The sequence below is a fragment of the Mustela nivalis genome, assembly GCF_964662115.1.
Source record: "Mustela nivalis genome assembly, chromosome: 8".
NCBI lineage: Eukaryota > Metazoa > Chordata > Mammalia > Carnivora > Mustelidae > Mustela > Mustela nivalis.
In genome coordinates this window covers 90692063-90719616 of record NC_139027.1, presented here as the reverse complement: position 1 = coordinate 90719616, position 27554 = coordinate 90692063, and the positions used below count along the sequence as shown (strand labels likewise).

Here is a 27554-nt window from a genome sequence, read left to right as displayed (position 1 = left end):
TTTCTCCAATTACCATGTAAATTCCATGATGCCAGGGACTTTTCTGTGTCGTTCGCCACAGATTTACAAACACTCAGGGCAGTGTGTAGCACACAGTAGGTACCGACTAAATATTGTTGAGTAAATGTCTAAAAACAAATTAAAAATGGATACAAATGTAGGTATAGATTTGATTGGGTGGTGGTAAGATAAGAGAATTCCTGCACAAGGGGCTTTTATTTTCTTGAAGTGTGACACTAGTGATGAAGTTTTGGAACACAGGTGAGGTTTGGTGGGGTGAGGTCCAGAGCCGATGACCAAGAAAGGATTCTTGAGACGTCTTAGGTGCAAATGGTGGTTTTATTAAAACACAGGGACAGGACCCAGGGTCAGAAAGAGCTGCTCAGACAGAGGCATGGTTGACTGGGAGCTGAGGAAGGTGAGTACAAAGGGGGTGTCCAGAAGGACTGTCATATGCTAAAGAAGAATTTCAGGATAAGGGAGACCTGGTTATTGTCAAGTCAAGGCTGTTTTTGCCTCTAATGAGGGAAAGCATGAAGACAGCTGGGAGTTTCCTGGAGATATGTTACATTCCTCTTATCACACATCCTTGTCAGTGGGCTTTGGGCTTAGAAGAAATTCAGTTTTATTACACTTCCCTCCCCCTTAGCCTCCCTCAATTTTATGGAGGGGAGGGTGATGTTAGGGCTTCCGGAAACTGAGGTATGGTTGTCTGGATGTCAGGCTATTGATGAGAAAGCTTCTTCCTTCCTTGTAAGTTGCTAGGACATTTGTAGATGGAGGGAAACTCCTGTCCTGCAAGACTGGGATCTCTATCAGTTAAGAATCGTTTTTCCTTTAGGGCAGCCGGGAGTGCATGAGGAATGTTACACATATGGCATGGGGAGAGGGTGTAGGGCGCCAGCTTCTGCTTTGTCCTCAGCTTGCCTTCTGCTCCCTCATCCTTAGGACAGGAGCTAAGGAGCTGGGAGTGAGGTGACATAGTTCAGAAGAGGTAGGGGTAGGGATTGTTGAGGCAAGTCTTGAAGGTGTGAAACGGTCATCCATTACAGGGAAAGCAAACTCACCAGAGAGACAAGGGAGTTTGAAGCCAGAGTTGAGTATCCACTGGAGAATTGTGGTCAAGTGTTTTAAAGTACAGCAGGTTGGCTCAGCTATATGATTCCTTCCTGGTTTCTGGTGCATGCCGCTGGCATTGGTAGAATCATTTCTAAAGAAACAAAACAAAAGAGGATAAGCCGTTCTTTCAGAAATGACGATGAATCAAGTTTTGAACATGCTGGGTTTTGAGGCACAGGTGGGATATCAGTGAAATAGCATGAGTAGGTAGTCAGTTACATGGGCCTGGTGGGTAGGAAAGAAACAGATGGTCATGTATCAGTGGGAGAGATGTTGGCTAGGGAATGGGAGCTGAAACCAAGGGCACAGTTGATATCACTACAAGAGAGGGTAGCTTGGAAGAGAAAGGTTAAATGAACCCCCGGGGAAACCCTGATGGGAAAGTCACATGCATTTCTCAGGCATGCCAATGTTGACACATATTATTGTAACTTCTGGAGGCCAGAAGCCATGGCTTTGAGACTCATTCATTCTCTGCCTCTGGCATAGCATGGGCCACATTAAAGGTAATTCTAAAATTCATTCCGATTTGATTTCATTGCACTTCTCATTTACTAGAATCTTGTCATGGTTTGCTAGTGTATCATTTTCTCGAAAAGATTAAATAAGGACCATTTTACAAATATGAGATGAATGCCTGAAGGGATTTTGTTTAATTCATTCATTAGCTCGGGAACCACTAAGATGTTACCACCATTTCAAGCAAAAATCTCCAGGCAGACACATATACAATCAGTAATACTTAAATGAATTTGCTTTGATAGATGCAAATAGATATGCAAATAGAATGCAAATGGATGCAAAACTGCCTTCTACCAAAGGAAAAGGGGTCAACTGTACTTCCAGTGGACAAAATTCATTTACATATAGCTAGACAAGATCATCTGCATCCACATCAATTATGTACAATCTATAGAGTTGCAAAATAGCTCAAAGACAAGAAAGGCACAGAATATCCCATAGAATTGGTCATCCCAGAAGGTTACATGAGACAACACGTGTTTTCCCTTGGAAGACACTATAATCTTTTAGGTTCATTTCAATGTCTTTCATGATTTTGCCTATGCTTTAAAAAAAAAAAAAGTTACCCTTATTCTTATTAGTTTGAAAAAAAACTAATAAAATACTAGTCTGTTATAAAATACACATGGAAGAATGTTCTGGCACTATCATACCCAATTTGGGTATGATTAACTGATTAAGAAGATGAGGCAGAATTTGGGAGCCCCTAGAATGAGTCTGTTTCCGGTTGGAATGGGAAATATTTAAGAATCAAATTAAATGATCTCAAATCCACTCTGGAATGAAACAGGTTATAAGGAAAATACAGAAGATGTTGAAATGGACCTGTTGGCTCATTGTGAGCTTTCCTGGTCGAATGGAGACCTCTACCATGATGCTTGTCCTCCATGTCCCACCCATCCCATACCTGCTATCCTGGCACCAAAGGGCCATCAGACTTTAGGCTCAGTCTGCAGTTCCAAATGGAAACCCTCTGTTCCCACAGTAGTGGACAGGATGACTCTGGTTGCTGGTGGAAGCGTCAGCTGCTTTAGTCCAACAGTTCAAGAGAGGATCAGAAGAGCATAAGGACGATATTGGAAAAAAATGCTCAGATGAATTTCCAGAACACAATATTTCTCTTTGCAATTTTTGAGTGTTCTGTAGCCAACCTGCCAAAAAAATGTGAAAACTATAAATAGAGAGGAGTGGGAAGGAGAAATGAGGACCTGTCACAGTGCCAGCGAAAATAGGGAACTGAGAATCTTCCAGAGATCCAGAGTCAAAGGGGGTTAATATTTACTTAGAAAAGAAGTCGTGGGCACAAGTTCTAGGATGAAATGAAGGCAAGAGAGGGAAGTTAGGGAATTGAGAGAGAGAGAGACTTGAAGATAAAAAAAAGTCAACTTAAAGTCTCATTCCTCATTAAGGAAAGTACGTATCAGAGAAGAGGGGAGAGACTGGGATATAGTTGATCGCCGATTGTGTCTGGCTCTGATTAGAAGCTTTGTATCCACTTTTTAATTTAATCTTCCAGCCTGTTTCCTGGATTCCAGCTTCTATTTCCTATGAAATAGGTACCATCACCAAAGACGAGAGTCAAACATGTAACAGTAGTCAAATCTTTAACAGCGTGGACAACTAACCAACCAAAAGCTGGCCCGGGGACCCCTGCAGAGTCAAGTGTTACACGCCCAGTGCCTGGATCACGAGGCCTTCTTGGGAAGGGTTTAGGGTAGGGAGACACACAGCAGGTTCTGGCCAGAGGCTAGTCACCAAACTTTGTGTGGCTGAAGGGGTGTGTACCAGCTGAATGGCAGCTCCCAGATGAAACTGAGGGAAATGTACTTTGGGAAGGTTTCCGCTGACTCTCTGCCTTTCCTTCATCCTCCCCAGGGTGTTCCATTAGCATTTGGCGTCTGGGGTCTTGCCTGTTGCTCCTGGCTTTGGTGGGCCACGCCACTGCCACAGCCAGGGCTCCAAGTGGCAGTGCACTGTATGGGCTCTTGACTGTTCCCTCCTTACTCTTGGAAGGAGAACAGGCAGCAGGGATTTTCATTCTTTGTTGGCACCTACTCTCTTCAGCAACCCCAAGATCAGTACCCCAGGCTGCACAAGCTCAGGTTCATGTCTTTACCAAAGGCCGGCAATAATTTCAGAAAGGAATGACAATGAAGGTAAAAAACAGTTCAACTACTCGCTCATCTGGACTTCTAGGGCAGGTGGGGTTCCCAGACAACTTTATTCCATCGGTCTGGCACCCTTGCCCCCCGTCTCGGTGCCTTGGTGATGAGTGTGGGCCTTGCTGTTTGCGCTGCCTGAATTTGCCCTTGTCGCTTATTAGTACTGTGGCCCTGGGCTAAAAGTCATGCCTCTCAGAGCCAATCAGAATAGCTTATTACACCTATTGATTCTGGCATAGTGGGCCTGTGCGGAAATCTCTCTTCTTCATCCCTCCTCCTTCTCAGTCTTCCCCTCCTCCACCTCTTCCTCCTCCTTCTTTGATGTGTAAACCAAGGTATTTGGGGAGCAGGGAATGATGTGATGTTTGGGATTTACTTTAAAATATATTCCAGACCTCCCCCCTCCCCAAAAACAAAAATACAGGCACTTCGGGGGCAGTAGAAGGAGGAGGGCCTATGAAACAGTTGGGGAAGCAGAGTGATAAGTACTCGGAAGGGGCGGGATCCTTCTGCTCTACACATTTTGGTGTATGCTTGAGAATTTTCATAATAAGAGTAAACAAACAAAGACCAAATAATGAGGCTTTCATTCCCTATATCCAAATGACCACAACAGGGCATAGAATGCAATTTCATAGTTGTTCCCCTGGCAATTTATTCTGATTCTCCAAATAAGATTCCAGCTCTCATTCTACCTGTCATAGTCTCTGGATATTGACTGGGAACGTTTTCCTCAACAAGGCCTTGCCAGGCCCACTGCTAGGGAATGTATTGTTTCAGATTCTGTACTCAGGTTTTAAAGATTTTTTTTTTATTTATTTATCAGAGGAGGGGGAGAGCGAGCACAGGCAGATAGAATGGCAGGCAGAGGCAGAGGGAGAAGCAGGCTCCCTGCCGAGCAAGGAGCCCTTGTGGGACTCCATCCGAGGACGCTGGGATCATGACCTGAGCCAAAGGCAGCTGCTTAACCAACTGAGCAACCCAGGCGTCCCTGTACTCACGTTTTAAAAAAAGTGACCAGTTTCCCGTTTGGAGTGACTCGAATGCAAGACTCACTGTAAGCCATTGTCTTGCTGTGTCCCATCCCTTTCTAAGGACTGCTTGTGCTATCTCTGGGAGATCACAGCATTGGCAGGGGCAGCCCAGGCCTGGGCTATTACAGCAAAGCTGCAGCCTGAAGGGCACGCGTGAGATCTGTGCTTTGAGCTGTCAGAGTCTCACGGAGAAAAAAAAGAGAAATGAATCATCATTTGACCATGACATTCCCACTAAAGGGGAGGACAGTGGGAGAAGAGCAAGGGAAGAGGAAAGAAAAATCTCAAAATAAATGTGGGGTGGACGGCAGGAGGAGGGGGGGCAGGTGTGGCGATTGAACCAACGCTAGCCAAACACACGATTCCGCCCATTCTAGAGCGGACTGGACACAAACATGCTCCCACATCTACTTGTGGACTGCGTTTTGTTGGCCAGTAGCGAGGTGATTCTTTAAGAGCTCTGAGAACCCAAACTTGTGGCCTCCCAGCAGCTGAGCCGAAGTGGAGCTGGGAGCTGCCCAGACGACCCGAGGCTGCCAGATGACCACCTTCCTCCCTACTGATCACTGGAGCCAAGCTCGGCGGGGGAGAAGCCACGCTCGCGGGTGGGTGCGGGGGCTAAGGGCGGAAGCCGGGTTCCCACAGAGGACTCTGCGCCCAGGCGGCTGCAGCGGCGGCGCAAGGGGACCGGAGGCCTGACACCGGGACGCGCCCCCCACTCTGGACAACCGGCCGCAGAAGTAAAGGGCCAGCATCGCGCCACAGCTATGCTTCCCGCGGGACAATCTCGGGAGAAGGTCCTGGAAGAGGCTCGCAGGCCGATTTTCCGAGGGAAACGGCGAGGTGGGGAGGGAGCGCCCCTGACCCTACCCGCCCTCCCCTCTCCCGCTCACGCCGCATCACCAGCGGAGGGGCTGCTCCGCAGAAACTTACTCGAGGTTGTAGTTCGCCCTCCGCCGCATGGGGGCCGCATCACCTGCTGGCTCGGCGTTAGCGGTCCGCACCCCTCTCTTGGCGGAGGCAGGCGGAGGCGGGCCTGCGGAGTCCTCTTTCATTGGCCGGGGTGCAGACGCTGCCATGTTGGAGGAAGCAGTGCCTTCTGTTCGGTGGAAACGCCGTGGCTTCACCGGTAGCGTCGGTAGGAGCGCAGCCTCCTACCTTTCCTCCTCGCTCGAGTGTCGGTGCTGAGAGGCGGCGGCCGGCGGGATGGAGAGAAGTAGGATGAACCTGCCCAAGGGGCCGGACAGGCTCTGCTTCGACAAGGACGTGTTCATGAAGGTGCGCGCCTGGGCTCTGCTCCCCGGAGCTGGGACGTGGGTGGCCTGCCCTTCTTGGCCCTCCGGGGCCTCTCCTCGGGCTTCTCCTGTGGGCTTCCTGGGCCGTCCCCGCCCCGGACGGGTCCTCGGCAGGGACCTCACTGCACTTCGCAGTGAGTCTCTTGGCCTCGGGTGGGCTAGGTGCAACCTGGAGAAAGCACTCCTGTGAAATCGTGCACATTGAATGAAAAGGCCTGAAAGTTCAGGGCAAGTGGTTTTGAGCTAAACATAAAAGCCCCGGACCCGTAGGACCCGCCTCTGGTACCGTGCGGCACAGTCAGACCGCCGCTCCCCCAGCCTGACAGAAGCCTCCCAGTGCCTTGTGCCTAGAAGCTCAGCGTCTGTGCGTTGAACACATCTCTGAACACACGTACTTACCAGGAATCGGGTCAAAAAGGCACTTAAGCTAACGTTTATGCCTGACTTTTGTCTTAAGCTCAGAATGAGAAATCTGAAAGACTGTACTGTCCTTACTGGTTCTGGTCCAGTACTACAAAGCATACCAAGCTCCTTTTCTAATGTTTCCCTACTTCTCTTGGTGAAGTCAGCCTGAAGCTGGCAGCATATAACTGTAGGACATAAACTTACAGAATAGAAATTTAAACTGAAAAGACTTTACTGACAGGAAAGGTTCATCAGACATAGCCTTGAAAATGTCCCAAGGTTTGAATCAGAGCCAGGAGGAGCTTTATCTGTTTTCTGTATCCCTCTGGGTCTGTACTTAAACTATCAAAACGTATATGTTTAATTTCTAAGGATTGGGATTTAGTAGCTGGTTTCAGTGTTAAAAAGTTTTGGCTCTGTAGGTACCTAAAATTCTGAAGAGTTTGAATTTCTTACTTTTTTATGGCTTCAAGTCATAATATGTTTTTTTCTTTTTTGGGTTAACCAGCTAGTTCCTTTTTGATACTTGCATTCAGATCACATCTCCCAAACTCTGGCTTTAAAAGTCCTTATGTCTGGATCCTCTGCGGTGTGGCCATATCATTTTTAATATGTAGGGATGTCTAGACGAAGGTATATTGTACTCTTGTTCTTGTATGGTGATGTTAAGCCACTGTAATAAAAGGTGTAAAGTGAATGGAGTGTCTGAAGGAGAGCACAGAGTGAATTCTCTGATCCAGAAACCTTTTGTTAATGAAGGACACGTGATGAGGAGAGAGGTCATTGGAAGAAGAAAAGGCACACACATAGACTTAAAGAATCTCAAAGCACGGAATTCTCTTTAGCTTGTCTGTCTTTGGACTTCGTCAGGCTTTCTTTGGGCCTAACACTAGCATTTTCTAACACTTCCTAGCCCTGCCATCTTTCTCACTCTGAGCTGACAGAATGCCTTTGGTCAAAGCAGCTTCGGAAAATAGAAATCTCAAAATAGCAGTTCTAAAGTAGGACTTAGAGGTAGGAAGAGAGCAAACTGGGAAAGTGGCTAGAATGCCAGCAATTCCATATTCTTTCAAAGCTCTGAAATTTCTGAATATAATGTACAATTTGTAGTGTTAATGAACATGACCCCTTCATACATAGAAGGAAAATACATGGAACAGCTGTTCTGTGTAAAGTGGTATTGATCTTCTATGTGGGAGCTGGAGATAAAGGTTATTTGCAATTTCTGTTTCCATCAGAGAGATGTTTTGTTAAGTTACAGTTCCGAGGCAGAAATGAGCGGAGAGCTTGCTGTCGGGGTTGTATTTCTACATAGGTGTCTTGTTTGGCACATTTTGGAATGAGACTGGGATGGTAGAAAGGGAGATGGGGTGGGGCTGCGGGTTGCACCTTGGACACTGCATACATTGAGGGGTCCACGTTGATGCAGTCTTCATGGTAGAGCTGCAGTCAGGTTTACAGCAGGAAGTTGCATGGTCATATCTGTTGAGTTCGAGCTGACTGGTGGCAGGAGACTACTTAAAAAGTCATGTTTATGAGATCTAATAAGAAATAGAAGGGGAAAGGTATGCAAAAGAGGTAGGTGATCAAAGTGCAGGAATGGCAGATGGGGAAGGGTCACCTGGGGCAGAGGCACTGGCAACATCATACTTTGTCGGCTTAGAAATCCAAAAATCCTTTGGGTTGACAGCCAACTAATAGATGAGCAGGACATAAGGTATTGGTAGTAGGGGGAGAAAGTGGCATAACAGATAAATTAGACCATTTACATGGGTGTGCTATTGACATCACAAGTAGCCTTCCTCTTTCATCTCCAGTCGTACAGAAAAATTAGCAGCCATCCCACGGGACCTCTTCCATCCTGCTGACCATGATCCCATTCTTGTATTTGTCCCCTTCTCCTCCTCGCCTGGTACGGGGAGGGGCTCTCCTTCCTCCTCGGGTTCAGTCTCCACTCTGGCTCGGAGTCCATGCCCTCCCGCCCTTCCAGGAGCCTGCAAGGATCCTCTCCCCTGCACTCCTTCCCATCACGCGCTCCTGTTTGATCCTCTCCCACTTGACTGCCCCACCTCTAGGTATTGCCCTGTCACTGTCGCGCATCACAGCCAGTGCTCAGGGGTTGACTTGACTTTCCCACCTTCCACCCTTCAGGCCCTGTCGTTCCACTAAAGAGTTCTTACCAAAACTGTTTCTAAGTCAGCGCACCTGACCTTTCTCTGTCTCCTTACTCGACATCGCAGTAGACCAAATGCTCTGCATTGCTTTCTGTCTTTCTTCTACCTCTCTGATGTGTCTCCTGTGCAGAGTCATGCTCCTGGTAGCCACTGAATGCTAATTATGGGCTCAGCCCCGTGTTCCTTTCTTTTCCTAGATGACCTTTTGTGCAGCTTCATGACCACCTATCAGCAGGTAAGGCAGATTCCTGTCTCTGGTCCACACGCTTCCTGAGCACCAGTTCTGTGTATCGGACTTGCTGACCTTTCTTCTCGGATGTGTCTGTGGCCCCTCAGACTCATCAGGCTCAAGACGGAATTCATGAGCACCTCCTCCACGGAAAACCACCTTTCTTATTCTATTGCCTCTCTCGGTAAACACTTCATCCGTTTAGCCTGGAGTCGGGAAACCAGAAGTCAACTCCTACTCTGTCACCTTTCCAAAATCTAGTCTGTTACACCAAGTCCTGTGGATTTCGCTTACTAAACCTCTTGAGTCCATATACTTCTTTCCATCTCTTCTCGTACCTTTGCAGTGCGCCCTTGCCATCACACCGTAGAAGCTTCTCACCCAGTCTCCATGTGCCTTCCTTGTCTTTCTGGCCCCTGGTCTACACTGCAGGCGAGCCACTCTTGTCAGAATGCGGATGTGATCTTGTATGTACCAGGTGACTGGTCAGTCCACCAGCTCTTGAAAAACCATTTTCCCACGCACTCGAACGTATTTCAAAGAGAATCAGTACCCCATGGGGTAGTTTTCCTTGGTAGACAGTTTGTTTCTGCAATGAGCCATCTGCCTCCTTTGAACTTCTCTGTGTCAGTTCCTCTCTGGAACCTGTGGCTTCGTTGGCACCCCGGGTAGGCACATGATGACCTTTTCCATGAGAAGTGAAGGCAGGAGCCCTCTGGACAGTGAATGTATGTACCCTCATGTTCCATAGGTAAAAGAACCGTGTGTGGGGGTGGGGGGGTAAGTCCTTGAGTCTCCTCCCTGTTCTAATTGGGTGAACTGGGAATTTTGAGGCAGGAAGCAGGTCCTGTGTGTCCTTGTTTGCAGGGAGCATGCATTCTGATGGACAAAACGGAAAAGGGGAAGAATGAGCAGCTGCTCAGATCTGTTTGTACTGTGCTGGCTGATTAGCTGTGACCTGCAGATGTGGGTCCCATCCTCGGCTCTGCTCTCTGCCTGCTTATGTCTGACTTGGGGCAAATCACTCGCCTCCGGCCTTCTGTTTGCTTGTTAGTATAATGAGGTGGTGCTTATCTATGTGATCTTTGCCGGCTCCTCTGAAAAGACTCTAGTCCATCCTGGCTTGCAGATAAGGAAACTGAGGCCTGAGGTGTGATGACTTCCTTTAAAGCCACACAGCTAGTTGGGGCCAATCACAGGCCAGATCTCCTGACCCCCACGCATCAGTCCTTGGAAATCCTACTGTAATATGTTCCTTTCCAGAGGCCACAGGTGGGAACTGAGGGAAGTGGGACAATCAGAACATTAAGAATAGCGCAGAAGATGGCACAATGTCCGCATGCCTTGGCACCTGCATTTCACCAATAGGGCCACCTCTTACCTTAGAAGAAGTTCCCACAGGGCTGGTGATCTGGATGCCTGGCCTGGAGCTTAGCTATGGTAAATGGGACCAGAGGGAAGTGATGGCTGTTTGAGGTGGACTTTGTTGACAGCAGCTGGAGATAGCAGCTGACAGAGGAGGAAGAGGGAAGAGTGACAGACGGCAGATAGCCGCAGGCCCACAGGTCAGCCACTGTTGCCCAGGGTCGCCCATCCCCAGCAGCCGACTTCATATCACAGGATCTGAGTGCTTACCCTGTGGGTTCTTAGTTCGATGTCACGTCTTGATGACAAGATTCCATTCTCTTCCGCATCAGTGTGAGACAGACATCGTAATGAAATTCTAATTAGCCAAATATGGAATGTAAGCCTGGAACTCATTTTATAGAGAAATTTTCTTATGTGAACTACTTTCCCTGATGATAGAGGAGTTGTGACGATGTAACATCAGATAAAGTTTATCTGATTGGCACTTGTAAGAAGGGTTCCCGGCAAAAAAGAACTGTTTTCTTGTTGTTGTTGTCCTCCCTTTTGATCTTTCCTTTCCATTCCTTTTTTTTTTTTTTTTTGTCTTGTGAGCGGTCATCTGATTTATAAAAAGATGCAACAAAAAGTAAAATGGTACAAGATAATCAGTTTCAAAACATAAAAAAGTGAGTGTCTTTAGCCATAGCTCAGAACAGAGGAACTGGGTAAGGAGAATTGCTTGTATGAACTGGCAACAGGAAAAGTTGGTAAAGGAGAGCTGAGGAACTCTATTAAGACATAGGAGTGAGGGGCTCCATCATCATCTGGCATTTGCTCAGTGTCGTCTATATGGTTAGAGATGTCCATGATGGGAACTCCAGCAATCTTCTGGGTCTGGGTCAGCTGATGCCACAGTGTAACACTCTGAAGTACTTCCATACTGAGCAGTCATCTGCATAGTTTGTCTTGTGTGTACGTGGTAATCATTTGAATCTTGGCTCTTTCGCAATCCTTAGAGCCTCTTGATACTTTCACCCCGGTTTCTCAGTTTCAGCCATTACACAGTCAGTTGTACAACTGGTAAACTTGGCACACAGCCCATCCATCATTGACCGGTCAAGTTTGGCTTAAATAGAAAAGTTGATAAAGTCGGTACCAACCAGGATGTGGTAAGTCGGCCCAGCTGTGTGTTTATATTGGAAAAAGCAGGAGGGATGTTGGGGGACTTCTCTTTCCTTGAGTGCATGGGATCCTTCTTTTCTTTCTTTTTAGGTTTTAATCTGTCCTTCTCTCAGAGAAGGATCTCAGAGCTAAGCATTCGCTTCCTGGTCACATAGTTTCTTGCTTTCTCTTGCTTCCCCATGTTCACATCATGCCCATTTCTCCTTGCTTTTGATTTTCTAATTCACTCTTTGTAGTACCATAAAACTTATTTAAATAAAATGTTGGCCTACTAAGTTATTGATTATTAGTAAGTTCTTTGTTCAAAATTTGAGAGCAAGAAGTATTATGTAAATATATCTTTTTGTTATTTAACTAGTCTTACAACATTTAGCATCAAATTTCTTGAAACATTTAAACAAATTAATCACAAACTGGGGCTTGGGCTCTTTCTTTCTTTTTTTTTTTTTAAGTAATCTCTATACCCAACATGGGACTTGAACTCACAACCCTGAGATCAAGACCTGCACGCTCCAGTGACTGAACAAGCCAGGTGCCCTTTGGGCTTTTTGTTTTTAAGTTCCTCAGGTGAGGGGGTGCCTTAGTGGCTCAGAGGTTTAAGCTTCTGCCTTCAGCTCAGGTCATGGTCTCAGGGTCCTGGGGTCGAGCCCTGCATGGGACACTCTGCTCAGCATGGAGCATGATTCCCTCCCTCTCTGCCTACTTGTGATCTCTCTCTCTGTGTCAAATAAATAAATAAAATCTTAAAAAAAAAAGTTCCTTAAGTGATTCTAATGTGTGACCAGTGTTGAGAACTCTAGCACTGGATAATTCCTTTAAATAGCTCAAGAAATTAATTTTGAAAAGCGAACTAAAAGCCTACATAGATTATGATTGGTGTTAAATTGAGGGGAAAAAAGAGATAAAGAGAAGAAATCAGCTGGAACAGAGTGTAATTAGGTACTCAAATATTTGTTAGATGGATAAATACATTTACGGAATGTAGGGTTTGTTGTTTTTTTTTTTTTTGTCTCTTCATAAATATGTCAAATGGGTATATAAATTCAAGAAAGGAGTTTGATATAAAATTGATTAAAATGTTAGAACAGAAGTTTTTTAGAATTTTAGTGTTACTATTTCATGATGCTTTTAAGATGATCTCTCTGTAGATGGTGGGAAGATCTTGTTAGCATATGTTTTTAATTTCTCAAGCTTGAATAATTTAGTCACCGAACAAAGATTTAGAATGAGTTTTGGGAGACACAAGTCCTAGATTATGTCCCCACCTAGCTGGGTCAGAGATTTGAGAGCAGGGGCTGGAGGGAAGAGCTCCAAGGACATTTTTGTATACATGCTGATACCTTGGGCGGGAACACTCTTCCCACACTTCCGGTGGCTAGCTCTTTTGTGTCATTTGGATCTCAACTCATTGTTCTATATTTCCTGGTTCATCCAAGTTAAAATACATCCCATTTGTCACTCAACCTTTACTGTGTCCTGTTTTCTTTTTAGCTGTGATCACTATTCATTAATCACTATTTGATCACTGTTCATTAATATAATGTTTGTTTACATATTTATTTTCTCATTTCTGCATTAGAATATCTGCTCCTTAAAAGCAGAGACCTTGTCTTTTCTTTTCCTGACTGTGTCCCCAGGTCTTAGAGCAGAGCTGGAGTTGCATGATAAATATTTGAGGAATATTTATGGGATATACAGGGACATTTATTCATCTCTGTTGTCCATTGTTTTCAAGAATGGTTGGAAACACACACATACGTGAGCTCACACAAACTTTCTATGTCTTTCAACCCCTATGTAGTGTGCAGATTAGTGCTTAACTATTTTGGTTTTTTGTCTCGATGAAATGGGACATGTTTCATAAATTTCATATGCCCTCTTAGTACTTCTCATCATTACAGAGTGATGGTTCTGGGGGATTCTGCTTCTCGTGGAGATAGTATATAGTGATTTTATAAGTCCATGTATCTGGGAAGGAGTGTTTTACTTCTTGGCAGCTTAGAGAACTTCAATCTTTCCAAATTCCATGTAATTTTCATAGCATTAAAGCTACTAATTTCAGATTATTGGTAAGTTTTAAATGATTAATTCCCAGGTTACTTTGAATTAGTCTTTGTTTGCCATCCCTGATTGCAGCTAGTTAGTAAAGTAGCTAAACTTTTAAACTCTACTTGGTTTTAATTTTGAGTGATGTCACTGCTTCTCTCATGGTTAATGGTTCTTAATTACCTGCAGCTTGTCTGGTTTGCTCATTTATTTTCCTGTGTTCCAACACCTCTTGTGATCTCCCAACTTCTGGCCTTTTGGGGGATTTGTACTTTAACTGGGTTCAGATAGGAAATGCCCCTGAGTACAAAGAGAAGATATTTTTCTTCTAACTTCACTATCTCCTATTATTAATGTATTACATTGTTGTGGTGCATGTGTTACAACTGATGAACCAGCATTGATACAGTATTAATTAAAATCCATGGTTTACATTAGGGTTCACTCCTCTTTCTATAGTTCTGTGGGTCTTGACAAATGTATAATGTTATTTACCTACTGTTGGTATCTTACAGCCTAGTTTCATTGCCTTGAAAAACCCTGTACCTCATCTATTTGTTTCTTCTCCTCTCTCTGCACCCTCCTTGCTCACCCCTCAGCCTGGGATCTTTTTACTGTCTAGAGTTTTACCTTTTTAGAGGCACCTGGCTGGCTTAGTTGCTAGGGCATCTGACTCTTGATCTCAGGGTTGTGAGTTCTAGCCACCACATTGGGTATAGAGATGACCTAAACAATAAATAAAAATAAAAATGTTGGTTAATTTTTACCTTTTCCAGAATGCCATAGAGTTGGAATCATATAGTATTTAGCCTTTGAGACTGGTTCTTCACTTAGCAATATGCATTTAAGGTTCTTCGAAGTCTTGTGGCTTAATAATTCATCTTTTAATTGTCGAATAATCCGTTGTGTGGGTGTGGCACAGTGTACCTGTTCACCTACTGAAGGAGATTGGATTGCTTCCAAGTTTTGGCACTTCAGAGAATAAAGCTGCTGTAAATATCCGTGTGCAGGTTTTTGTGTGGACACTAGTTTTAAGCTCTTTTGGGTAAATACAAAGGAGCACAATTACTGATCTTATAGTGAGAATGTGTTTAGTTCTGTGAGAAACTGCCAAGCTGTCTCACACAGTGCCTCCCATTTTGCATTCTGACCAAACAGTGAATGAGAGTTTGGTTGTCCCACATCCTTGCTAGCATTTGGTATTACTAGTGCTTTGGATTTTTTATATTCTACGTGATATGTAATAGTACCTTGTTTAAATTTGCAATTTCTTAATGACATACAAAGTTGAGCATCTTTTCAGATCCTTTTTTTTTTTTCGTTTTTAAAGATTCTATTTATTTATTAACAGCACAAGCATACGGAGAGGTAGCAGCAGGCAGCAGGAGAGGGAAAAAAGCAGGCTCCTCGCTGAGCCGGGAGCCCAGTGTGGATTTCAGTCCCAGGACCTGAGCTAAAGGCAGATGCTTAACTGACTGGGGTTCCCAGCCACCGCTCTTTTCACATTTTTAAATTAGGTTTGATTTCTTGTTGCTACTAAGACATCTTTATATTATATTTCTTATTTTAAGTCCTTTACCATGGCTGTGTTTTGCAGATATTTTCTCTACTCTGTGACTGGTCTTTTCATCTCTCTCTCTCTTTTTTTTTAAAGATTTTATTTATTTATTTGTCAGAGAAAGAGCGAGCGAGAGTGAGCACAGGCAGACAGAGTGGAAGGCAGAGTCAGAGGGTGAAGCAGGATCCCTGCGGAGCAAGGATCCCAATGTGGGACTCGATCCCAGGACGCTGGGATCGTGACCTGAACCAAAGGCAGCTGCTTAACCAACTGAGCCACCCAGTTGTCCCGTCTTTTCATTCTCTTAACAGTGTCTTTTACAGAGAAGTTTAATTTTAACAAAGTCCCTCTCATCAATTTTTTTCTTTCGTAGATCATGCTTTTGGTTTTATATCTGAAAAGTCATTGCCAAATCCAAGGATCCCTACATTTTTTCTTATGTCATCTTTAAGAAGTTTTGCATTTTACGTTTAGGTTTTGTGAAAGGTGTGAAAAGTTTGTTTTTATTCTTTTCATTTGTTTGTTTTTTCTTATCAATGTCCCATTGTTCGGTTCCATTTGTTGAAGACTGTCCTTGCCATTGAGTTGCTTTTGCCTGTGTGTGTGGATGTTGTTCTGGGCTCTCCACTCTGTTCCAAGCACCTGTCTCTTTTGCCAGGCACCTTCTGTCTTAATCACTATAGCTTTAATAGTAAGTCTTGAGATTGGGTGGTGGCAATCCTCAATTTCCTTTTTTCCCCGCTATTTAATATTTTGTTGACTACTCTGGGACTCTTGGTTTTCCAGTTTTCCATCCAAATTTTAGAGTCAACATGTTGGTATGCACAGAATAACTTCCTGGCATTTTGATTGGGATTGCATTGAGTCTGTCGATCAGTTTGGGAAGAACTGACCTCTTAACAGTATTGAGTGTTCTTACCCACGATTGTGGACTTTCTTTCCACTTCACATCTTACCTTGCTTGTTATCTTTCATCAGAATTTTATACTTTTTCTCATATAGATCTTGTGCATATTTTGTTAGATTTGCACCTAAGTATTAATTTTTTTGGTATGCTAATGTAAATGGTCTTGTGTTTTTAACTTCAAATTCCACTTGTACATTGCTGGTATATACGAAAGCAATTGACTTTTTAAATTTTTTAATTAAAATTCAATCTCGTTAACATACAGTGTACTTTTAGTTTCATGGTTAGAATTTCGTGATTCATTGGTTGCATACAACACCCAGAGCTCATCCCAACAAGTGCCCTCCTTAATACCCCTCACGCAGTTACCCCAAATTTTCCCTCTCCAGTAACCCTCAGTTTGTTTCCTGTAGTTAAGTCTCTTGTGATTTGCCTCCCTGTCTGTTTCTATTTTTCCTTCCCTTCTCCTATATTCATCTGTTGTTTCTTAAGTTCACATGTGACTGAAACTATATGGTATTTGTCTTCCTCTAGTTCCATCCATGTCCTTGCAAATGGCAAGATTTTGTTCTTTTTGATGGCTGAGTAATGTGTGTGTGTGTGTGTGTGTGTGTGTATGTATACCACATCTTCTTTATCCATTCATCTGTTGATGGACATCTGGGCTCTTTCAATAGTTTGACTATAAACATCTGGGTGCTTTTGCCCCTTCAAATCACTTTGTGTACTTTGGATAAACATCTAATAGGGCAATTGCTAAGTCGTTGGGTTGTTACATTTTTAACTTTTTGAGGAGCCTCCATACTGTTTTCCAGAGTTGCATTCTCACCAACAGTGTAGGAGGATTCCCCTTTCTACACATCTTCGCCAACATCTGTTGTTTCCTGACTTGTTAATTTTAGCCATTTTGACTGATGTAAGGTGGTGTCTCATTGTGGTTTTGATTTGTATTTCCCTGATGCTGAGTGATGTGGAGCCCTTTTTCATGTGTCTGTTGGCCATTTGGATGCCTTCTTTGGTCTGTTCATGTCTTCTGTCCATTTCTTGACTGGATTTTTTTGTTTTTTGGATGTTGAGTTTGATAAATTCTTTATAAATTTTGAATACTGGCCCTTTGTCTGATACATCATTGGAAAGCAATTGACTTCTGTATTTTAACTGTGTATTGTGTAGACTTGCTATAATCACTTGACTAGTTTCAGGAGGGTGTGGGGTGTGAAGTCTTTGTATTTTCTGTAGACAGTCATGTCATCTGTGAACAAAGTTTTATTCTTTCCCAGGTTGTATACCTTTTGTTTCCTTTTCTTACCTTATTTCATTAGTTTGGCCTTCCAGTATAGTATTGAATAGTAGTAGTAGGAGGGACATCCTTGCCTTGATTCCCTGTCTTCTATTTTCTCAGTATTAATATCATGTTAGCTGTGGATTTTTGGAAACATTCTTTATCAAGTTGAGGAAGTCCTCCTATTCTTAGTTTCCTGAGGGTTAATAATGAAGAGGTGTGGATTTTGTTAAATGTTTTTTTTCTTCCCTTCATTGATATGATCATGTGATTTTCTATCTGTTGATATGATGAATCACATTGATTTTCTAATGTTGAACATTTTCTAATGTTGCATACCTGGAATAAATACTACATGACCCTGGTGTATAATTTTTTAATATAGTGTTTGCTTTTATTTGCTAATTTTTGTTGAAGATTTTTATGTCTGTGTTCATGAGAGATACTAGTTTATAGTTTCTTTTCTTGTAGTATTGGTTTTGGTGTCAGGGTAATAATGATCTCCTAGAATGATTTAGGAAGTACTCCTTCTAGTTTTACTTTCTGGAAGAGATTTTAGAGAATTGTGTAGTATTCCATAAATGTTTGGTTGAATTTACAGTGATTGGGATTGTTAGCAGTAGCCCTCCCTTCTTTCATCTGATATTAGTAATTTATGTCTTCTACCTTTTTTTCTTTGTTTGACTGGCTAAGGGTCTATCTGTTTTATTGATGTTTTCAAAGAAACAGACTTGGGGTTTATTGATTTAAAAAAAAATTCCTGGTTTTAATTACATTGATTTCTGCTCTAATTTTTATTTTTTTTCTACTTCCTTTAGGGTTTTTTTTTTTAATGATTTTATTCGACACAGAGAGAGTCAGTGAGAGAGGGAATACAGGCAGGAGGAATGGGAGATGGAGAAGCAGCCTCCCTGAGCAGGAAACTCTGATGCAGGGCTCTGTCCCAGGACCCTAGGACCATGTCCTGAGCCAAAGGCAGATGATTAACCAAATGAACCACCCAGGAGCCCCTCCTTACTTTAGATTTGATTTTGTTGTTGTTGCCTAAAATGGAAGCTTAGATTATTGACTTTAATCTTTTTTTTTTCTAATATTTGCATTCAGTACTGTATTTTCCCTTTAAGCAGCATTCCACACATTTTGCTACATTGTATTTTGTTGAGACTGGTCTCCTGTCATTTAGAAGTGTGTCATTTAATCTCCATGTATTTTGGACTTCTTCAACTATCTTCTGTTACTGATTTTTAATTCCATTGCGGTCTGAGAACATATTTGGTATAATTTTTATTTTTAAAAATTTGTTGTGTTTTGTGGCCCAGAATTATTCTGTCTTGATGAGTGTTCCATATGAGCTTAAGAAGAATGTGTGTTGCACTATTACTGGGCGAAATAGTCTGTGTACATCTGTTGTACGGTAATTGATGGTGGTGTTAAGTGTGCCATGTCTGGACTGAATGTCCACATCTGTCAAATCCTTGTTGCCCTGCTGCTGGATCGGCCCATTAATGATGAAGAAGTGTTGAAGTCACCAGCTGTGATAATGGAATTGTTTATTTCTCCCTGCAGTTCTGTTAGGTTGTGTCTTACCTGTGTTGATCAGGCACACATACCTTAAGGATAATTGTGTCTTCTTGGTCAGTCGATTTCTTTATCATTATGTAATGCTGCTCTTTATGCCTGATAATTTTCCTTCTCTGAAATCTGCTTTGTCTGAAATTCATGTAGCTACGCCATTGTTCCTGTGATTAGTGTTACTTTGGATTTTTTTTAATGTATCCTAGCATTTAGCTTGTTGATATTTAAGTTGTTTCATTTTTCATCAAAATATAATTCACAAAGCATAATAGTTGCCATTTTAAAGTGTACTCTTCTCTGGTTTTTAGTATATTTACTGTTTATATGGTACATACGTCACTTCTGTCTAATTCCAGAATGCTTCCATCACCCGAAAAATAAACCTCTTACTTCCAATTCTCCCCTCCCCTTATTCCCTGGCAATCATGAATCTACTTTCTGTTTTTATGGATTTGCCTTTTCTGGAACATCTCATATCAGTGGAATTGTATAACACGTGACCTTTTGTGTCTGGCTTCCTTTAACCTGAGAGTAGAATGTTTTCAGACTTCACTCGTGTTGTAGCATGTAACAGTTTATTCCTTTTTATGGTTGTGTAAGAGGCTCTTCCACATTTTATGTATCCATTCATCAGTTGATGGACGTTGGGTATATACTCTTTTGGCTGTTACGAGCAGCGCTGCTGTGCACATTCATGTACAGGTTGTGGCAGGAACATCTGTTGTCAGTTCTGTCGATGTCATACCCCTAGACGTAGAACTGCTGGGTAATTGTACGTGTGTAACTTCTTGAGGAGCTACCGAGCTGTTTGCTGCCTTAGCCACACTGTTTTACATTCTCACCGACAATACAGGAGGGTTCCAGCTTCTCCGCCTTCTTGCCAGCACTTTTCTTCTTCTTTTTTTTTCTTTTTCTTTTTCTTATTTTACCATAGTTGTCCTAGTGGGTGTGACGTGGCATCTGCATGTGCTTTTGATTCGCATTTCCCCAATGACTAAGGATGTCGAACATCCCGACATGTGCTCTTGACCATCTGTGTATCATCTTTGGAGAAATGTCTATTCAAAAGTCTTTGGCTTGTTTTTAAATTAGGTTATTTGTTTTTTTGTTGTTGAGTTCTAAGAGTATATTTGCATATTCTGGTTATTAGATCCTTGTCAGACAAATGATTTGCAGATACTCTCTCCCATTCTGTGGGTTGTCTTTTCACGTTCTCCGTAGTGTCCTTTGACACACGAAAGTTTTTATTTTGATCAAGTTCAGCTTATCTAATATTTCTTATTGCTTTGTGTATCATGTCTAAGAAAGCTTTTCCCGATCCAAAGTCATACAGATTTTCACCTGTTTTCTCTGAGTGTTACAGTTTTGACTCTTACATTTAAATCTTTGATCCATTTTGAGTTATATTTTTGTGTATGTGTGACGTTGCTGTTCCAAGTTCATTCTTTTGCATGTAGATATTCACTTGTCCCAGTAGTAGGCACTCGAAAAGACTGTTCCCCCCCCCCCATTAAATGGTCTTGGCATCCTTGTGAAAAATCAGTTGACCATAAATGTATGGGTTGTAAATACTTTCTTTTTGAATACTTGGGGAATCTACACTATAAAGTAAAACCATTCCTAAAGTAGTAAAACCATTTTTGGTTAAGTGAAATGGGTCTCTATTATGGCACTGTGAGTTTGGGTTTGCTTTTCACAGCAAACGCTGCCTAACCCAGTATTCACAGATGTTCCGAGTTATTTAGTCATGTGTTATGCAACTTTTGTTTATCTGAGAACAAATGCATAAATGGTAAGTTGAGTACTAATATTACCTAATAGCATTTGTTCACTGAGGCTAAGTTATATGATTTATTTATTTATTTATTTATTTAAGATTTTATTTGAGAGTGAGAGAGTGCAGGAGCAGGAGGAAGGGACAGAGGGAGAAGCAGGCTCCTTGCTCAGCAGAGCGCCTGATGTGGAACTCAAACCCAAGAGACTGGGATCATGACCTGAGCCAAAGGCAGATGCTTAACCACATAGGCACCCCAGTTATACAATTTAGAATGCCATCATGAAGTTCAAGAACTTCAACAATGTGTAACTGAGGCAGGGAAAGTGATCGACCTAAAGGTATACAGTTGATGCGTAGGATGGCCAGGATTATGAACCAAGACCCCCTCCCGTGATGTACTACATAACTATGATGTAAGGTCTGAAATTGTCTCAGGAGAGAAAGGTCCAGGCTAATTTGGTCACCAGTGTAAGGAGCAGGTGGCTTTCTGTAGATGACTGTGAAATTACGGTTTGGTATGAAGTCCTTCTCTCCGACACTAGCAGGGTCAGTCTTTGGTTGATTAACTAAAAAAGTCAGTTTAAACAAGTACTCTTAGGGAATGGTACATACAGTTTTTAGCATTTTATTTGGAAAAAATATATGTACATTTATTCTCCATTGAAACAGTGCCAGGTCTTTTCTCTGGAAACTGGCCTGCAGATTAGATTTCTGAGTTATCACAGCACTTGGGTCGCTCAATAGGTTAGGCATCTACCTTCGGTTCAGGTCATGACCTCGGGGTCCTGGGATGGAGTCCCACATTGGGCCCCCTGTTCAGCAGGGAATCTCCTCCCATTGCCCCTTTCCCTGCTCATACTGTCTGTGTCTCAAATAAATAAAAAGAATCTTTAAAAAAAGTTTTCTATGTTGTCTTTTTTTGCATTCAGTTTCAGTTTCTTTAACTGAATTGAGTGAGAATCCTGTGATCACTCCCTCCCTGCCTGGTACTTGGTCATCTCACCCATACCTAACTTAGCAAAAATTTTCTTATTGATTTCTTTGTATCAAATCTTTCCAAAGTAGCTGTGTTAGTTTTCAAAAGAACAGTGATTTTTTTTGCAGTCATATTTTGTTGGTTTACATAGTGTTTAATGAAAAGTAAGTGTAGGTGTCCTTAACTAGTTTGGGAATCATCACATTTGATTCTTTTTTTTTTTTTTAAGATTTATTTATTTGACAGAGAGAAATCACAAGTAGACAGGCAGCCAGAGAGAGAGAGAGAGAGGGAAGCAAGCTCCCTGCCGAGCAGAGAGCTCGATGCGGGACCTGATCCCAGGACCCTGAGATCATGACCTGAGCCAAAGGCAGCGGCTTAATCCACTGAGCCACCCAGGTGCCCCATCACATTTGATTCTTGCTGACTAAACAGGTCATGGAGTAGCAGAGTCACAGGGGAATTAGATAGTAATTTATTGCCTCTAAGCATATAAGCCTACCGGGATATCACAGTATTGTAGAGGGGAAACACTGGATAGCTAATCCTGTGAGACCAATACTTGGAAATAGGTTATGAAAGATTTGGAACATCTGTTCAATGGGACACTCAGCATGCACATAAAATATTAATAGAAATGTATGTGTTTTATGTAAAGACATTCAAGTTATATTTTTAGATGGGAAATTTTTTTAATAGAATGGGTTTTTATTTTTTATTTTTTTATTCTTTTTTTAAGATTTTATTTATTTATTTGACAGAGAGAGAGAGAGGTCACAAGGAGGCAGAGAGACAGGCAGAGAGAGGGGGGAAAGTAGGCTCCGGCTGAGCAGAGAGCCTGATGTGAGGCTTGATCTCAGGACCCTGAGATATGACCTGAGCCGAAGGCAGAGGCTTAACCCACTGAGCCACCCAGGTGCCCCTAGATGGGAAATAGTTTAGAAGAGCATGAATATTTGTGTGTGTGTGTGTGTGTGTGTGTGTGTGTGTACAAACATACATAGATAAGGTCTGGGGTTTCCATTCAAGATGGTGGCATGGGAGGATCTTGATCTCATCTCTTCTATGAAATACACACTGAATCTATAGCTCCATATGGAAAAATTTCCTGTGGAAAAAACCCTACAACTAGCTGAGTGACTCCTACAAATTAGGTGAGTAAGGAAAAAAACCTATGTTGAAGTAAGAATCAGTCTTGCCATAAACCCCACCCCTGGTACAGCGACCTGGGATTGGGAGGGTACTCAAAACCCCAGGCTTCTCCCTGAGGAGCAAAGGGTTTGAGCCCCACTTCTGGCACCCCAACTTCCAAGACGTACATCTAAGAGACAAGACCCCAAAACATCCAGCTTTGAAAGCCACCAGAGCTTGCACCCATGAGACCCACAAGGCTATAGCAAACTGAGAAACAGTTCTTAAAGCAGTCCCGCGAGTAGACTGACCCACCCTGGAACTCAGCACAGAAGCAGCAGACTGAAATGGGATTAGATTTCTGTGAAAGAGGCTCATTTGCTTATCTTAAAGCCCTGAGGGGCAGGCATCTAATTTAACGTGGATCTGGGAGCCTAGTAAGGTATTCTCCAAAGATGGAGCTGATGGGTACCATCTTTGCGCTGTCCCTCTACCTCGCTTCTGCTTTCTGGTATCTCCTGGAAAGGAGCTTGAATGCTCGTATGATGCCCCGAGGTTTGCAGTTGCTACCCAGGTATAACTCTAGATCACCTGGCTCAAGCAGCCAGCAAGACTCACACTCACGGTAGTGAGTATCACAGTATTTACAACAACCAAGACTTGGAAATAACTAAAGTGTCCACCAATGGGGTGAATGGATAAAGACAATGTGTGTATATACGATGGAATATTAACCATAAAAAGAAGGAAGTCTTGCCATTTGCAACAACATGGATGGACCTTGAGGATATTGTGCTGAGTGAAATAAGTCAGACAGAGAAAGAGAAATACTGTATGATCTCCCTCACATGTGGAATCTAAGAAACAAAACAAAATGAAGTCATAGAGAACAGATTGGTGGTTGCCAGAGGCGAGGTTGTGGAGGAAATAGATGAAGGGGTCCAGTGGTATAAACTTCCAGTTAATAAGATAAGCCTTGGGGATGTAATGTACATCATAGTGACTGTAGTAAATAATACTGTGTATTATTGTATATTAATTTTATTATTTTTTATTAGAAATATGTATTATTAGCCCCAGGGTTACAGGTCTGTGAATTGTCAGGCTTACACACTTCCCAGCACTCACCGTAGTACATACCTTCCCCAATGTCCACAACCCCACGACCCTCTCCATACACCCCTCCCTCCAGCAACCCTCAGTTTGTTTTGTGAGATTAAGAGTCTCTTATGGTTTGTCTCCCTCCCAATCCAATATTTTTTTTAAGATTTAATTTATTTATTGGACAGACAGAAATCACAAGTAGGCAGAGAGGCAGGCAGAGAGAGAGGAGGAAGCAGGATCCCCGTTGAGCAGAGAGCCCGATGTGGCCTCGATTCCAGGACCCTGTGATCATGACCTGAGAGGCTTTAACCCACTGAGCCACCCAGGTGCCCCCCTCCGAATCCAATCTTGTTTCATTTTTCCTTCCCTACCCCCACACCCCCCACTTTGCCTCTCAAATTCCTCATATCAGGGAGATTGTATGATAATTGTCTTTCTCTGATTATTTCACTCAGCATACCTTCTAGTTCCATCCACGTCATTGCACATGGCAAGATTTCATTTCTTTTGATGGCTGCATAGTATAATATATATATATATATATATGTATCTATATATATATATATTTTTTTTAAGATTTTATTTATTTATTTGACAGAGATCACAAGTAGGAAGAGAGGCAGGCAGAGAGAGAGGAGGAAACAGGCTCCCTGCTGAGGAGAGAACCTGATGTGGGGCTCGATCCAAGGTCTCTGGAATCATGACCTGAGCCGAAGGCAGAGGCCTTAACTCACTGAGCTACCCAGGTGCCGTATATTATTATATATTTAAAGTTGCTAAAGCTTAATAGTTCTTAGCACAAGAAAAAAATGTGTATGTTTGGTGATGGATGTTAACTAGTCTTAGGGTGATCATTTCACAACAGATAAAAATATGGAATTTTTATGTTGTACGCCTGAAACTAACATGTGTCCATTATATGTCAGTTTCTTTAAAAAGTAATTGATATTTTATTTTTTTAAAAATTATTTATTTATTAGACAGAGATCACAAGTAGGCAGAGAGGCAGGCAGAGAGAGAGACAGGGAAGCAGGCTCCCTGCTGAGCAGAAAGCCCAATGTGGGCTTGAACCCATAACCACTGAACCAGCCAGGCACCCCAAAAGTAATTTATATTTTAAAGAGAAAGACTATGGCACCTGGGTGGCTCAGTCAGTTAAGCGTCTGCCTTCGGTTGAGATCTTGATTTCAGGGTCTTGGAATGAACCCTGGCATCAGGCTCCCAGCTCAGCAGAGAGCTGGCTTCTCCCTCTGCCCCTCCTCCCACTTGTTTTCTCTGTCTCTCTCTCAAATAAATAAAATCTTAAAAAAAAAAAAAAGTAAAGAGACCAAAACAAAGTCTGGAAGGATGTGAATCGCTGTGTTAAAATTAAGAAGAAAAAGCTGTTTCTATTTTGAGAAGAGCCTCTGAAATGTATAATTAAAAGAAATAAAATGCCTTTAGAGTTAGACAACAGGAGAGAATGGTCTTGGTGAGGGGCCCCCTTTCCCATAATCTTAGGAAGTGAGCAGACCCCCTGATGTCCTGTGTGTGTTCCCCTGCAGTAATACGGCCTCTTATTCTTTGTCTGATCTTATTTTTCTATGTAAAATGTGGTATCAGTGCAATCATTTTTTCTTTCTGGTTTGATTTTCAGGAAGATTTCAACGTCGATCACTTTGTGTCTGACTGTAGGAAGCGTGTCCAGCTGGAGGAACTAAGAGGAGATCTGGAACTCTACTATAAACTTCTTAAAATAGCCATGGTCGAGCTCATCAACAAGGATTATGCAGATTTTGTCAACCTTTCCACAAACTTGGTAAACCTGAAATTCACAAGTCCTACACACACACACACACACTTTCTCTCTCCTTCATATTTATTAAAAGGGCAGAGTTTTTAGAAACCTTTCAGTTGATTACCCCACCAACCCCACCAGAAACTTGAAGAAATTACCAATTTCATTAATAAAAGAACTAAACTTTTTGGAATACATTTTTTTGTTTTAGTTTTTATTCATTTAAGGTTGCTCTAGTTTGATTATGTTTCAAATTCATTAGTCAACAGTGAAAAGTAAAGGATAATAATACCCAAGGGGTTGTTTTATTAGTTGCTAAGCGATTACCCTGAAGTCTTCCTTGATTTAGACTAATTTGTAGGAGCAAATGTCCACCACTCTTACAATGTTTAATTTACTCCCAGGTATATCTGTTAGCCAGAGCTAGGTTGAGGGAACATTGGCCAATATTGATATTTAAAAAGTTTGGTTTTATAAAAATATAAGAATGATTTGCAGTGAGCTTATCAATTGTTTGTAAAAGCCGTTTAGAAATGTTGAATTTTGTTCCTTGGCAGAAAAGTCTCCTTGTTGATGCTTCATTTTGTTTTAAATCTGTTTGTCCAGAGAAGCACAGAAAGTTGCAGCTCCGTGGGAATTTCAAGAAGCATTAAAATTAATGATGCACATTTGCTTTCGGGAAATATACCACTAAGATAAATATCCCAATAGGATTAAAAACCTAGAAAATTTTACTTCTGTTTAATTTCTATTTTTCTCAAGGCTTATAATAATGTTTAAGAGAGACGTAGCTCGTCAGACTTTCACATCAGCTGGCTGAGTATCATCAATTACAGACAGAGAACTGTTCACCTTCTGTGAAAATTTTTCACATTCATTTAAAATGTCATCTAAAGGCAAATTGTTCTTAAGGAAACTTTCGTTTCTCCTGACTTCCCTTATTTTTATAGTTTCATGTATTTCAACAGATTTTTTTCATATTCTATGAACAACATTAATGGCCAAATAACACTTCTGTTGTTTAGCTAGTTATGTAGCAAAATACGGTTGTGCCAAAAAAAACAAGTTAAATCTGGTACTGCTTTGATCGTTAAATAGATACGTCACTATTACTCCTTATCGTGATGTGTTTGTGCCAACCTGGTTTTGCCTTTAGGTTGGCATGGACAAAGCCCTCAATCAACTTTCTGTGCCTTTGGGACAGTTACGAGAAGTTCTGGTAAGTCCCCAATTAATGAAAACAGTCTGCTGTGACGCCTGTTGTCCTCGTCGGCTTTTCTCTAAGAATTCTTTTCATCTGTTAGTTTGGTGGTACTGGTGGTTGTATTTTAACGGTTCATGATTATAATATTCACCTTCAGAAGAGTTGTAAATGATTTTGTTTTTGCATATGCTAAAAACCTAAAAAAACATGTTCGATTTGAAGAAGACATATTCTCAGAGTAGACAACCTTAAAATGTCAGGGGAGAGGAAGCATATTTCCAAATTCAACTTATTAATGCCACTTTGGTCATATGTAAGTGGTTTCTAACTTACAAATGACTTGTATTTTAACAGTTTGTAATCTTGTAAATATCCCCCCCCACCCCACGTAATCTACGTGTGGTTAGGTTCCTGGGCTGATCTACAAAAACTGTGTAATCCCTAATGGAACTGAAGGATAATATAAATAAGATGTAATACTTAATAAATGTTACATTTGCATGTTCTCTCAGAAAAATCTCTGTTGTGGGAATGGGACTCCCCACCTCTAAGCCATTGGGAATAGGAACTCTACCTGGGTGAACAGTGGAGGGGCAGTTGTGGCATCACTTCTTACAGAAAACTGTGCTGCCCTGTCTCCCCTCCCGCCCCCCCCCCCGTCTGTGTCTGGTGCCCTGACTTACGGCCTCTGTCCATTCTGATGCCCTGTCGTAAACTTGTCATAAACGACACCATCCTTCCTTGTGTG

At 42.2% G+C, this 27554-nt stretch overlaps 2 long non-coding RNA genes across 2 annotated transcripts in view; both read left to right on the top strand.

Moving 5' to 3' along the window:
• Positions 1-27554, top strand: part of LOC309871357 — a 458468-nt gene that overhangs the window by 56307 nt on the left and 374607 nt on the right. The gene's annotated exons all lie outside the window — the stretch shown is intronic.
• LOC309871353 lies at positions 5883-25799 on the top strand. The gene is made up of 2 exons (XR_014315229.1): positions 5883-6115; positions 25462-25799. It is a non-coding gene; the product is annotated as an uncharacterized lncRNA (long non-coding RNA).